The following is a 15,119-nucleotide window of genomic DNA, read 5'->3' as shown; positions in this document are numbered from 1 at the left end:
CTAATTGAAATCTATGTGAAAACACTATAACTGTTATTCATTATGCAGAAAGAAAGCAGCAAGAAACTACTTGTCTACCTTAGAATATTCTACACCAGTTATGTAAAGTCTAGGAAAATGTATCTGAAAAATATATTTCCAATAAAAATGTAGAATCCTGTCCTGAAAATTATACAAAGTATTCATTTTATCTTTCGTAATTTTAGAGGTTAATTTTGGTTTTGTATTTTAATATGCAGTCTATAGTGCTTTCTAAGATTTATATTCAGAGAAAATTATCTGTCTCTTCATAAGGTGTTTGCAGTCCATCTAGTGCAGTGACAAGTGATTTAAACTAATGTCAGCTACCTCAAAGCAAATTGAAGCTTTTGCATTTCATATTTCTTATTATCATAATCAGGAAAGTAATCATCTCCTGTTTGCTGTGGAAGTTCTAACCGACTGCCTTTGAAGCAGTATTGGAGAAATCTCCCTGGCTACGTATCTTCAAACAGTCATCTCCCAAGCATCTGGGCTTACACTGGTGACAGAGAGAGGCTCTCAGAGGAGAGCTGTGGGCTCTCTGTTATGGACCCAGTGCCCAGCCCCCTACACCTTACTTAAGTGAGAACAAGCCCCCAGCTGAGGCTCCTCTGTGTTGTTCACCTTCCCCTGTGACAGCTGCAATGTCAGGAGCAGGGTCAGTAATTACTGCAGTGTGGGGAAGCTCACTGAGCCACTCTGAGCTTGGGGCAGGATCCCTTCTGTTTGTTTTTCCTTCCTCTCCCTTAGTTCTCATCTCTCTTCCCCCTCCCCCCCCCTTCCCTTAGACTCATCTTCCGATTGATTATCACCTGCTGCCTGCCACTCTCCTGGAAAGGAAATGTTTGCCACAAGACATCACACTATTACAAACCCAAGAGTAAGTGCTTTATTATTATTATTATTATTATTATTAAATACACCGTCAAGTGACATAGTGTTCTCTTTTTAAGCTTGCTTGACATAATTCAACTCAAAACAAATGTTTGTGTAGTTTCTTCTTTTTCCTGTGTTAGCAAGAAAAGGAAGCAGGAATGTTTCAGTGCATAAGCAACCTCAGAGCCTTAGGATAGTAGGAATTTATGTTTCTACACATGATTTCTGCATCTGGTAAACACAAGCCTCTTGCTGTGAGAAGCAGGCTACCTGTATTGTCATAGTGCAGGCAGGTGGAATGCTCTGCCAATTCTTTTGAAATAGCAGGTGTGCTGTAAATTAACACTCAGGCCTACTTTCTGGTAGATTTCCTCATCCATTCCTTCTCTTCTGGCTTCTTCTGTCCTGGATTCTTGCCTCTTTGGCTTACGTACCTACAGCCTTTCAGTGGCATGAGTGATGTTTTTTTGTTTGTTGGAAGATGCTTTGTGTATCTATATACATTTTCTCATAGCAGTTTTCCTTCAAGTTGGTTAGTTACTAGTGTTTGATACATCATGTAATTGATGGTCCTTTAATAAATCAATGAATTTACTGATAAGCAATGGGTTTTTCTCCTGGAAGGAAAGGGGAAGAAAAAAAAAAAAAAAACAAAGCCAATTCTCCTAAAATTCAAGAGGTAAATATGCATAGAGATTAAAAAAGATTTGATTCTGTGAGATTCCTGACCTTAAGGATTAATTTTGCCTACATTTAAAGCTATGAGATGTTTAACATTGAGTGGTCTTTATTTTTTCTGTGTTTAGACACCCAAACATAGACATCTAGTTCAACATTGTTGTTTAGAAATTCTGCGCAGTCAGAAGAGGGAAAGAGGCATTTCTAGACTGGAGTCCTCTTCCCTGTCTGGGTGACTCTCAGTGCCAGATCAATCATATCAAGAGGTGACCTATGTTGTTCATGTAGGAAGCCTAGATGAGATGACTTGTTTGGCCTTTCTTGCCTGACTCGTAAACATTTAGTGAATCTTACCCTAAACATAAATGTTTTAAGTCAAAACTCCTTCTCTGAAATTAACGGGAATTTTTTCTGTTTAATGAAATGAGTTTAACATTTAAGCTTAAATCTCTTACTCAATCTGGATCCAAATATGTGAACCTCAAGATTGTTTTATAAATATAGCAAAAAGGAATGAAATTTTTAAAAGAATAAAGAATGGTATATAATTTTATAATATTTACATTGTAAGTAATTGATCTTTATGATCCCTAAATCAGTGGATAAGAGTGAGAAGGTTACTTATCAAAGGCTATATCTAAAATATATCTAAAATAAGGCTAGTCATACTTTGTACAGCACAACCAGGAAAACCTGCACCTGTAGTATTTAGAGTCAGTTTCATTCAAAAAAATACCTTCCTTTTACAAAGACAGAAGGATAAGTTCTGAAAAGAGAGTTATGAGGAAATCAAAAACTGTTGTTAAACAGCTAAATGGATTGTAGTTCATATTTTCTAATTGAATTGTCCCAGGAGTATTAATCATGTGCAATCATTGGCAAGGTTTTCTAGCATTCATGTTTCAGCAAAGAACAATTATTGAAAACACCCTAACCATTTTCACAGATATAGCTGACTGGGAAAAAAAAAACAAAACAAACAAACAAAACAAAACAAAACAAAACCTAGACGATTCTGTGATTCTGTGAAAAAAACTAAAATATAGAGATAATGGTGGAAACAATTTTTATCTACTTTATTATTATTTTTTCCTATTTCTTTTCAACATCAGTATCAGAACTTGTTCTTTGAAATTTATTTTTCAGTGGACTTAGGAATTAATGCAGAACGTATTTTGAAAACATTTGCTACTAATTTTGCTGTGGATTATTACTACTCCCAGTCTTGCTTATGGTTAGTGGTTGGTAGCATTTCCACTCCAGTTTCAATCTGTCGAGCAATGGAAATGACCCAAATCATTTATGCTTTCAGCTGTGGTACAGAAAATAAAAGGCAAAGCAATGTTTAAGATGTTCAGTTTTAAGGTGAGGTATATTTATCAATTCAAACAACCATCCAACACAAGTGGAAGATGTACGCAAAGAGGCATAACGTAGTCTAATTCCTAAGAGAATCACTAACACAAGATACAATGCTATTGCAACAAAGCAAACTTTATTGGTTTCTGCTGTGTGGGTAAAGTTGCAGTTAGGTTTGAAACAAAGCATATGGAGAAATGTGTCATGTGTGCTCACCAACCATTACACACAATCAGGTGGTAGCCTACACATGGCAAGTGAAGGAGACTTGCTTATAGACCCAACCAAACTGGTTAGCGCCATCTCCACCACCACCCCCCTTGTTCCCATAAGGACTGTAATTTATTTTTGAGGTTACGTCCAGGTTGACAGGTCACACAACTGAGAAAACCAGGTCAGATCATTGGTGTAGCAAGCCACCTGTCTAGGAGCGTCTAGCAATGCAGGATTAGAGTATAAGAACAAATAGAGCAGAGATATTTGGTTTATTTTATCTTCTCAGCAGTCAGTAATCTAGCAATTTCCTGACTATGAATTCAAATTATCATAGAAAACAGCCACAGCTGAATCTACCCTCTGTGAATTTAACTAATGCTTCATTTGAATCTGCTTGCACTTTTTGTGTCTGAAAACTTCCTGTAAGAATAAGTTCTCTCATGGGAAAAAAAAAAAGTTTCCATTTTGTTTTCAGTCTGGTATCCAATCATAACACTCAGCTTAAGAAAAGCAATAAATAATCATTCTTTATCTACTTTTTCCATATCTTTCACAACTATATATATTTTATTAAATCTTCCTTCTGCTGACAGTTTTTCCAAACAGAAGTTTCAAGTGAATTATCTTTAATATAGAAGTATTCCCACAACATAAGATTGTGATAATCTTATTACTCATTTCTGTACCTTTTTGTTTGTTTGTTTGCTTATTTTACCACATAGATTATGAGAAATTTCAGAAAAAATCTGAATTTCTGGAAAAATTAAAATATGAAGTCCATAAAACTTTAGTGAAAATAGAAGCTCCTCAAACAAATAAACATCAGCCATTGGGGCAGTTTTCTTGTGCCAGATATTGATGATAATCAATATCTGGGATAACCAGGACATTTGTTCAGATAACAGATATAAGACCTGCAAGAAACAGAGGATCTAATGGAGTAGTGGTTGAATGTTTGAATATATTTAAGTGGCTGATACAACATATTGAATGGCCTATTCCACCTCTTTGAGGTAGTTGGTGTATTCCATACCCTTGAAAAAATCTGTTTAAAGACAGATTGCTTCAAATGATTTTTTATTTGTCAGCTCCAACAGCTAGTTAAAACAAACAAACAAACAACAAAAAAAACCATTTGCTATAACACTTTCTAATATGGCAAAGAATTTCTCTAAAAGCAACAGCTGTTCCAATTTTCTCATTGTGTAGTTATCTAGATCAGAGAAAAGCTAGAATTTAGTCTTTGGATCAAGAGATATAAGACAGTCGTGAAATTTGCTGACTTGCACGTTATAGAGCAATAAAGGAAAAAACACTATAGAAATATTTTAAACATTAAATAGCTTCATAAGTATTCATTATGACAAAATTGAGTCACAAAAAAAGCAAAATAACTCTCCTTTAAAACTAATTTTCCATATATCTTGATTTCTGAGAAGGAAAACAAACAAAAATCAGAATTACCTTGCAAAGAGTTTCAAAATATATAGATGAAAAAAAATCATGATTCTCCTTGAATGTCTAGTGTACTCTAGCACAGTTAAATTTGGGAAACATTTTCTTCTGACAAACACATACTCTTCTGTTTCCTTAAGGTTCAGTCTTTACATAATGCAACAATAAATATATTTCTGGGAATAGATTACCAGAAGAAGAACAGAATTTCTAATAGAATATTATGTTATGTTCTCTCCTTATAATTAAAAAATAATGAACAAACAACCTTATCTTTTTCAGTATTGTAACCTCACATATGGTAGTTTTCAGATGTTGAGAAATCAGATGTGAAAAGAAAACCAATACTGTTTTCAAGTGACGCAGGCATACTAAAGGAGTAACATGTTTATAATCGATATGTATGAAGCAAAGTAATGAAATAGGAGCCAATAGCATTTTGGCTGTTTTTCTAATTTCCTGAGTCAGTCCTCTGGAACAAGAGCTTCATAGTTGGTAGTACATCAATGGGATATTCTTTTAATCATTTCCATATTATCAAAATAGTATTTTATTTTTTCCATTACTAAAGAGAAATGCATTTCTGTTCAATCTATCTTACTTTAGCCACTAAGGCTACTTCATTTCATTTGAAGAGGACAATGAGTCAAGGATATGGAAAATTTTGTATCTAGCTATTACTGCTGGAACGCTGAATTCTTAAATATCACTGAGGGATAAGCTACTTTATTAACACAGCAGCTTCATACTTTCACAGAACTGCATATTTTTGGAATAAGAAAGTTCATAAGAAAAATGTTAAAGTTCTAGAGGACAGTTTTGCTTACTGAAAGTGAGTCATAGCAAGGCCTATAACTCATCTTGACTTCCTATTGTATTTTACAATATTGGTCCTCGTATTTAACTCTGCAGTTCTTCTACTGAGCCCAGTTACTTGTGGCTTGTTTCATACAATCATCCAATTTCAGAGAATGTCTCAGCAAAGTTTAGATTGAAATACTGAATTTTATATATGAACTGGAATTCTCAGTACATAGAATTCACCTTTTTCCTCAGAGAGTTAAAAGGTTCACAATTCATTATCTGATGGCAAAAAAAAAAAAAAACAAACTTTCAGCAGGTCTACTGATATCCCACAAAGGTTTTTATTTATTTATTTATTTATTTTATTTTATTTTTTATTTTTGCCATTTATATAAAATTTCATGTCTTTATAGAGTCTTTTTATTGACTTTCCAGTATTATATAATGTTTTTGTCTTCATCTGAAGTATGTAGACCTCATTATGGTATAATATTGAATTTAATACTCATTAAAACAAATGTCAAAGCAAAACAGAAAATAAAGTAGTGATAGAACTGGCTGGTAGCAAGGGAACTGTTAAGAGATATTTATTAAGACTAAGAGGTTGAAAAGAGATTTAAAATTGATTATCAAAAATCCTCATAGATTTTTGATAATCATTTTTAAATATGGTATTTTTACAAAAAAAAAAAGCCACTTTAATATTTTTTTAATGAATGAAGTTTTGCCTCAGTATGCCCAAGCAATCTTGAAAGCTCCTTTTTACAGCTTTACAGTCAGCAGCTCTTGAAATGTGAATGAAAAACAGGGTTCTTAGTCAGATCCAAGTGAAAAGGACACAGGTGCTTTGATAGGAATATTTCCAAAATACTTTTTCAGTAATTCATAAGAATGACCATATTTAAACATGCAACTTTCCAGTTTGCTTCGCAGACAGAGGCAAAACTTTTTTTTTTTTTTTCCCAAATATTAATGCAATTAATTGGGGAGAGGGGGGGAGGGGGGGGGAAGGGTCAGTTCACAGTGTTATTAGTTGCAAGAATAAAAGTTCACTGTCTTCAGCCAAGCCAGGATTTAACTCCTTGGGTTTTGTTTCAAGTTTCTTGTTTGAACTGATTAAAAACAGGGAAATAATCAGAAAGAAAAAACACCATCAGTGGAACTTTGGGATGTCTGTCTTCTAGTTATCTGCCTAATCTGGACAAATTTCCCCTTCCCACAAAAGAAATCATCCAGTTTCACATGATTGTTAGTTGAAAGCATAACTAGCCTCTTGTATGCACAAGAGTCAAAATTCATCCAAAGCTTCCAGTAGATTTGGCCTTTCTTGTGATGTTTAATTACTTCTAATTCTAGTAAAAGTTGCATGATTGTCAAATAATTTTGAAAGCTAGAAATAATTAGTTACAGTTTAAGTTTATGGAGCAGGTTCAGTTTGTTTTCTGGGGAAATATATGTTTTTGTATAAATTCACTCCTGTGAACAAACTACTTCTCTAATCAAACAATTTTGATGAAGTGACATGTTAGTCATAAAACTAAATGTGGCAGTAGATTTTGGGGAATTGGACTAGATGATCTTTCAAGGTTCCTTCCAATCCCTAACATTCTGTGACTCTGTGATTTTGGATAGGTTAGATCCATGAGATCAGTAATAGCAGTATGATAAGGGAAATGTATACACACAAAAAAAAAAGTGAAGATACAGTAGCAATTCAGATTTAAATTCTTCAATATTGAGTGACTCTTCAGGAAAACTTGGAAAGAATATCCAGTGGAGCGTGGAGCAATGTGTCTTTGGACAAAAATGTGTGAGACAGACTGAAATATTTCTTGGGTCTGAATTCCCAGTGGGTCTCATTTAGTGCCTCAGTTTCACATTTGTGTAATAAAGAGTATTTTTTTTTCTTTTTTTTTTTCTTCACCACTCGACAGGATAGTGCTCAGAACTAACTCCTTCACCTTACATTGTCTTTAAATTCACAAACTCTTCAGCTTCTCTTTCTACCTCTGCCTTTGAGGGTCTTTCAGGCAAGGACTCTTGGTTGTTTCCTTGATACGTATCTGCAAAGGTAGTAGTGGTCCTGCACTTTACATCAGAGATTGCACGTGTCCTCTGTACACCCTAACAGAACGGTGCACAAGTGACAACTTGTGCTTAGCATCCTCTCTCTTGTTACTTCTCCCCAAAGAGATCTTCGATAAAGATAACTAAAAGAACACATCTAAAAATTGTCTATCCAGATTACATTTCTAAAAATCAGCACCTCCACATGGAAAGTCCAATGAGGTTGAAAATACTTTGAGGCCTTTGTATCCGTCAATAAAAATATATATGTCCTTCATTCAGAAATTCAAACCAAGTCAGGCATCTTCAACTCTGACATGCCATTTACAACATCTATTGTAAATAATATTCCTGTCTAGGCAAAAACATCAAGAATGCCTGTACAGAATCCTAACTCATTTCACTCTTCCCTCTTAACAGATGCTTTAGTCTATACCTTTTAGACTGTGTACTCAAGGCCTTTTCTCTGTTCACAAAGACAATGTGAAAAATAAAAGGATGTGAAAAATATAAGTAACCATGTCTATAGAACAACTATGAACACAACAGCAAAATCATAGAGAAATTAATAACTCTGATTTTTGGATTGCAACTTTAATCATGTTGTTTTAATGATTTATTTTCCTGTAATTATCTTATATAACAAACATATTATATACCCCAGGTGATTACCCACAGAGCTGCTCTTTTTAATCCCATGATATTTGGACCATATGTTCATACATTTTCCTTGATCTGAATGGATGCCAGGTGCAGACACTACCTCTGTAACCTCATTATGCAAAGGGAATGTTGCAGCATGGCTTACCTAGAGAGCCAGACCCAGACTTTCAAGACCTTCGTCTGTATTTCAGCTTTTCAAGCACTCTGGGAATACACTTTTCCTCATGTTGTGGGTTAACCCCAGTAGGCAACCAAGCTCCACACAGCTGCTCCCTCACTCCCCCACAGTGGGATGAGGAAGAGGAGAAAGGTTAAAGGTAAGCTGCATGTGCATGCAAAGCAAAACAAAGAATTCACTCACTCTTTTCTATCAGCAGGCTGGTGTTCAGGCATTTCCAGGAAAGCTGGGCTTCACAATGCGTAACATTTACTTGGGAAGACAAATGCCATCACTCTGAATGTCCCTCCCCTTCCTCCTTCTTCACCCCAGCTTTTATCGCTGGGTAAACCACCATATGGTGTGAAATATCCCTTTGTCCAGTTTGGGTCAGATGTCCTGGCTGTGTCCCCTCCCAGCTTCTTTTACATCCCTATCCTCCACACTGGCAGGGCAGGACAAGAAGCAAAAAAGCTCCCAGCTCTATACAAACGCTGCTCAGCAACAAATAAAACACTGGTTGTGTTATCATCACTATTGCCTTCACAAATCCAGAACATAACACCATACAAGCCACCATGGAGAAAATGAATTCTATTCCAGCCCAAACCAGTATATCTCAATTTCTGAAGCACCTAGAAGTGGAAGTGGAAATACCCTCCTGTTTGGAGCTTTTGCAATCAATCACTTAGCAGAGGAAAAGCATATGTATGCATCTAGGGAAAATAGACATTCACATTCATTTTTGTTTCTTAGATTCCCCAACATTCCCAGATTTTCTTAGGTCTTAGATCAAACAAGTATTGGATTCTTTTCCTATGAATACAGTTTCTAAGTTTCTATCTGTCTTTCGAGAAGCTAATCTCCTTACTTTTTATTTTCCAAATCTCCTCTTTTCCCACCCCAGCATTCTCACAGCACCACACCATATTTTTTTTTTCCTTCTGGTTTGGTCAGTAAAGGATAGAAGTAATAGGCAATTAGAATTATGACATTCATTCTTGCACTAAAAATCATGTCTCCTTCTTCTAAAGGAAAATCGCTGTGCATCAGTCATTACACTATACCATTTTCTTTTTCTCCAGACTTATAAGCCTTGCTGGAAGGCCAGAATGCTAGCACGTCTCATCACAGAGAGAAAGCAAATTGTTAAAAAATAAAATAAAAAATATTAAAAATAAAAATAGCACAAAATCAAAATCATCAGTGTTTATTTATTCCTTTTTTTTGTAAACCACAAAACATTTGATTTATAGTATGGAGTGTAGATTTTTGTGTTATTGTTCAGCAAAGATTCAAGGCCAGAGAACATCTTGTTTCTGAAATCTCTTTCCAGTTAACATAAGTCATTTAGAGGTGATTTCATCTTTGAGAAGCTTTATATAAGATTGTTTTGCTTTTTCTATTTTTAAGTTTAATTGCTGTCTCTGTAAAATGCTTTGTGAGGTATTCATCAATTCCTATTTCATCAACAGGAGTCAAAATAATATTGGAACCAGAAAATAAAGAAATAGAAAAGAATGCCGTTCTCTTTAATGTCTACATATTAGGTCCGCATGAGGACACAACAAATTTGTCTCTACTTAGCTTTCCTATTTTATCACCACCTTCCATCAACTATCAACTCTTTCTCCATAAATGTATTTACTTTCCTCTTAAACTGACTTATTATGCTCATTGCTTCACTCAGCACTCTTTTTAATTAATTCACATGGTTTTGTCTTTTTATCTTTGGGATTAGGCTTTTTTTTTTTTTTTTGGCTTTCAAAACCCAGAAAGCGAAGCAAACCCAGAAGCTCACAGAAACTCTTCTCACCAGAATAAGACTCTCATATTTCCACAGATGTTGTGTTACAAGACAGATAAGAACCTACTTAATTCAAATCAAATTTTTTTTTTCTTTATTTAAGTGGCAAATAAAGGGTTCATTTTCCAGCCCAGTACTCTTAAGGTTTTTGCTCCAGGTTTAAAAAACAGCTAACTATTCACTACCTGTATTCTCTCTTGAACAGAAATGGGTTTGATGTTGTGTGGTGCTGGATTCCCCTGCAGGGCCAGCTGTGGAACAGATAGGCACTGCTCTCATCCACTGGTTCACATTCCCTGGTTACCTGCAAGGGTGGCCAAAAACAATGATCCCTGGTTTCACTGCACTGAATCCTGACCTAACAGATATGTGATTGTCATCCCATGTATTCTATTTAATAGCTGCACTGAGACTTCATTATGCTGTGAATCATGTGGATAAAACTGAAAAGCAAGCAATGCCTTTTAAAGTGAGAATACTGCATTTTCTTACTTATAAAGCAATGAGATGGAGAGGGTGGTTGTAAATTTTACTCTATTTAATACACATACTTAAAGAGAAAGAAACATGTCTAAGCATTAAAGACATAAAGACATAAAGAAATATTAAAAATACATTGTTAGTTAATGAGAGCTAATTTCTTACTTATCCATGCCATGCAATGCTGTTTTAACTTCACTCATGCATAATATTTTATACAATTTTATTTTTTACTTTTCATTCTGAATGAAAACTGGCTTGGTAAATGCTATCATCTAATGTTGTCTTTCACTAGTGTTAATGAGGGAACTAAGTTCATCAGTGGAATTTACGAGCCTGGAGATAAACTATTTGGATTTTAATTCTTTCTAGTCTTTTTGGTGCAATGTTATTGTCCTAGTAACAGTGTATTGATATTGTTTCAGTGTATTTTCCACTTTCATCTGTATCACTGTTATTCTTATTAGTCAGTGAAAAATGTGAGACTAGTGCCCTGATGTGTCAGAGAGAGAATGAACGCAATTCATTTATTGAGGACATTAACATTTGAATAAGCATACTTTAGACATAGAGTCCCATTCAGTAATTATCTTCCAGTTTATAGGACAAAATAAGTTGAATCTCATAGACATGCGTATTCAATATTCTCAGTTAAAATAAAATAAGGGAAACAATCTAAAGGTATTCTTATATTCCACTGAAGTTTTATCAGTTAAGAAGTTTGATATATGGAGTATCTTTTATTAAAGTAAATACAAATGTTATTATTTTCTAAAATTAAATGCACTTCTCCCACCTCACCATTTCTCTTCTGCTGCCATCCTTTTGTTCAAAGGTCAGGCCCATCTCATCTGACTTTGTCTTAAAGTCAAGCATCTGGACTGTGGTGATGTTTAGACAGTCTATTTGGCTAGTAGGAAGTGGAAAAGTGAGGTCTGGGGGTTGCCCCCAAAGTTGCTCCTAATTTAACTGAGAGCTAGTAAAGAGGATGCAGCAAGCACAGGAGAGAAAACATCTAAACATCTGATAGCTGTGGACCTCTACTGAAAATAAAAGCTGAAGGGAAATCTCCAGGAACTGTAACTATCAAGGGAGGAAACTCATTTGTATTACGGATCTTCTGTGAAGTAGACTTCAAAAGGCACAGACAACGTAATTCCTGGTACAAACAATCCTTGTCAGTTTGTCTCTGAATGGACTACACAGCATACTCAATACAGTACGGGTGCCTGTCACCTGCATAAAAGAAAATTATCATTCAGAATGATCTGATTCTGTGTTACATTTTTGTGTAATCAGTGTTTTCATTGTGTCTAGCACAGTAAGGCATTGAAGACTTTGGTAAGACAATGAAAAAGAATGTTTTGAAAACCACCAAAAGCAGCTTACTAAAAACTATACCTGAACATAGAAAGCTTTACAACACCTTATATATTGCTGGGTAAATTCATGTGGACTAAAATGATCTTCCAGGCTAAATCTATCCAGAAGGATTTATTTTCCTGAATTTTCTCTTAAGCAAGAAATAAGGGCCAGTTTGAGAGCTCCCTCCAGATATCTCAGTGTGGGGCAGCAAAGCTGTGAGAGACAGTGACTCTGTACACCCCTTGGTTCAAATGTTTTCTTAAGACGTGGCTACCCTTCTTATAGACAGCTGCAGGCATTTGGGTGGACTTTTCTGTCTCTGCCACACTTCCTCTCATGCATAGTTACCAGCACAGCTGACTCATAATTCAATGGCAGGGGTTTTAATGGTGCAACCTTGCCTTTGCTGAGATGTCTAATAACATTTGTATCAGAAATTGTGTTGAAAGTTGTTCTCAGTATAACTGAGTACTGACACACCAAGGGCTGACTAGTCTTCAAATGACACCTCAGTAAGATTAAATCATCTTTTTCCTAATAGTTGAGACACCATTTACATATGTATTTTATAAGAATGTGCTAAATCAGAGTTGCTGTGGTCTTCCTGTCATATTTTCAGACCCTATCTAACCGCATGAAATTCCAGTACTGCATCTCTTAAGCAGAACACCTGGCAATCACTTTTTAGTTCTTGCTATGGACCACCACAAAAGAGAAATGTAGATGGTTCTTGCAAAAAGGAGGCTGCCAGAGGAAATGAAATTTAAATTCTTATTGTAGTTACTTGACACTCATACTAAGACATTTTGCTTCAGATCCAAACAGACTCTTATCATTGAAATCAAATTTAACTATCAAGGGACAATTCACATCCTGTTGATTCATTTGCAATTGTAAGAAGACAATATCATCCAAGAATTAGATACATTCCTGCATGGAAAAAATCCTGACATATTTCCTGCTTTGCCTACTCTCCACTAATTTCTCCCCTTAAAACAATGGAGAAGATACACAGAATAAAGAAATGCCTAATAATTAATAGATTTGCTTCATTAAACTCTTTGTTAATTTTTTTTTTTTTTTTTTCATTTTACAGATAATAGAGCTGGTCCCAGAGATATCCTCCTATACTTCCCACTCTCCACTTTGCCAGACTTTGGCATGAGGGCAAAAAGGCATTGCAATAACAAGACCTAATCTTACTGTTCCCAACAAATATGATGCAGCCTTTGCACTCATTGGCAGTTTCAAGCAGTGAAGTTCTCTTTCACAAGGTCAAATCTAGATATTTTAATTCAGAAAGCTTAAAATGCTGAAGAAAAACTGCAAATAAATCTTCCTTACCCACGGACAAGGGCCCTTTAATGCATCTTTCAGCCTACAAGTTACTTGGTATGACTTGTACCATAGAAGTGCTTTGTATAAAAAGACCTTTTCCCCTGAATTACAAGTCTTCGTGCTCTATGTATAAACAGGAAAAAAAAAAAAAAAAAAAAAAAAAGGATAAGTTTTTCTTAAAGAATGAAGCCTTTCGCTCTGTTTTCTTGGTCAGGAAACAACTAGCTTTTCTGACTTATATCCCATATTCCAGTAAAGTCTTAGTCATGACTTTTTGGTGTGAAATCCCAGGCCCTCCTTATGTAACTTTATTCAGGATGGACATAATGGCTGCAGCTTACCCTGCAGCACAGGAATGTCTGTTTGCTCTCCAGTCAGCTGGGTGCTGCATCCTATACTGGTGGGCTGGTAGCTGCTCCTCTTGTCTCAAAGCTTCATCCAGGCACTGTAGTAGATTTATGCTAGGGAGACAGGTCATCACTGTACACGGGATCATGTCCTTGCCACCTGTGTCAAGTTTCATAAATGGACAACTGTCTGCTTCATTTTCTCTAGGGCTGCAAGCTACTAAGTCACCAGACATGGTTAAGCACAACCAATTGGTCCAGAGCATAAACACTTCACAGCATTCATATAATCACCTCAGGCTCATGATTTATATGCTTGTTTTAGCCCCAAAATATGCTATAACATACAGATAACTGGAATATGTCTGAAGCCTGACCATTGGTTGTGCTTGTTCAGTTCTCTTGCTGCAGAAAGCAAGAGATCATCTGTATTCTCTTCTGAATTCCCTTCCTTTAGAGCCCTGTGTGAGGGACTGCTCTTCTGTTAGCCACCAGCTTTATATTGTGCCCCCACTTGAAAATTTGTCACCTTGACAAATCAATTCACTGATGAATACACTAGCAGCCACACCAGTTAACCAGGGCATGCCCTCTGAGATTGTTAAGAAATAATGGTCTAATATGCATAAATGCTTGCAAAGAACTCTCGGTGCCTTAAAATTAAACAATTTACAAGCTCAGCCTCACACTCTGCTGCTACAGCTCCAACTTCATTTTGGCAAAGTAAGGCTCCCTGTAGATGCTTTCTGAGATACTTTTCTTTCCCTCATTCTTGAAGAAGGAAAGTATTAAACCTTCGCTGTATTTCTCTTCCTGGAAAAGATGCACTGATATGATGACAACTAATCCTTTAATATCGGCTTTGGTCAGAAAAGCATTGTTTTAAATTCCTCTTCATTGGGTCAACCCACTCAGAGCTGGGCTGTCCTTACCTCTCTGCAATAGCAAAAATGGATTTAAATTCATTGTGACTACTTAGTGTTGGCTATATCAGCACATAAATCTTCATCCATCAATATAACAGAACAAAATAGTCACTGACTGTTTCTTGGAGCCTAATTACCAGTTTAAAGATGCAACTCTAGTCCAGGGTGAAGTTTGCTTCCGGTTTGAATACGTGATTATTATTCCTCTTCCTTAAATTTACTAATCCCCTTTCAGGTTTATTTAAGCTGGCCTATTTTCAGAAATTGTAAAACTATCCTAGTACTATGTAAGGTAATGCCTTTCACCTGAGCTAGCTTATACAATTTAATTTTATGAAAAGAGCAAAACAACTGTTTCCTCTGACAGTTCTGTCCCTCAAGTTAAAGTTAGAGAGAAAGCACTCCTCCAGCCAACTGTGCTGATTCCTACCAGTCTTTCACAGCTGCAGACATAATGAGGCAGCAAGCACTTCTGATTGGGAAGACATGATGGTGTGTTGAGACGTGTATTTCCAGTAGGCAGGAAAAGTTTTTTCTCATCCTTTTGTTGTGGTCATGTG

The 15,119-nt window shown here is 35.8% G+C and overlaps 1 long non-coding RNA gene across 1 annotated transcript; it reads left to right on the top strand.

Annotated features, from left to right (window-relative positions):
* Positions 1-211: 211 nt before the first annotated feature.
* On the top strand, positions 212-13,971 carry LOC310897653. The gene is made up of 3 exons (XR_014582462.1): positions 212-679; positions 810-901; positions 13,045-13,971. It is a non-coding gene; the product is annotated as an uncharacterized lncRNA (long non-coding RNA).
* Positions 13,972-15,119: the final 1,148 nt, after the last annotated feature.

Source organism: Anser anser (assembly GCF_964211835.1).
Source record: "Anser anser genome assembly, chromosome: 3".
Lineage (NCBI taxonomy): Eukaryota > Metazoa > Chordata > Aves > Anseriformes > Anatidae > Anser > Anser anser.
The sequence above is the reverse complement of the archived record's forward strand: the minus strand, read 5'-3'. Positions and strand labels throughout refer to the sequence as shown.